Raw genomic sequence first — 780 nt, forward strand, 5'->3', positions numbered from 1 at the left:
GTTTGATTGCCGAAAAGCCGGACATGTCCGGGAAAAACTGGACGTATGGTAACCCTAACTCTGAGGTCCTACTGTAATGATGCAAAGTGTGGGCCATTAATGGTGGCTTGGAATCTTGATGGCTCCCATTAACCAGGACAATTGGTTGTAAATGGCTCTGTTTACTTGCAAAACTTCCTGGGTACATGCAGGCCAGCCCTGGAAGAATGGAGACTGGGGTCTCACCGGACGGGACCGTTTCACATGATACTGGAATTCATCTTAAACCTGGTGCTTTTCCAGTTAGAAGGAGGGGTGGGGACCCAGAGATGCAAAGGATTCCCGCCTTGTGCCAAAGCTATACAAGGGGGTGGAGCAGAACAAAGGGGGCTGCAGTCATGTGGAATCCCCTGCTTTTCACCTAAAATGCCTGCTGAAACTAACAAGGACTGTACAAGGGGAAAGGATTTGGCCCTGATTAGGAAGGAGACTAGTCTGTGAAAGAAGCTTATTGGAACATCTCTGAGGGTGAGATTTACCTGTATTCAGTTTCTTAATGTATTAGGCTTAGACTTGCGTGTTTTGTTTTGCTTGGTAACTTACTTTGCTCTGTCTGTTATTACTTGAAACCACTTAAATCCTACTTTTTATACTTAGTAAAATCACTTTTGTTTATTAATTAACCCAGAGTAAGTGATTAATACCTGGGGGAGCAAACAGCTGTGCATATCTCTCTATCAGTGTTAGAGAGGGCAGACAATTTATGAGTTTACCCTGTATAAGCTTTATACAGAGTAAAGC

Source organism: Trachemys scripta, chromosome 6 (genome assembly GCF_013100865.1).
Source record: "Trachemys scripta elegans isolate TJP31775 chromosome 6, CAS_Tse_1.0, whole genome shotgun sequence".
NCBI classification, from domain to species: Eukaryota; Metazoa; Chordata; order Testudines; family Emydidae; genus Trachemys; species Trachemys scripta.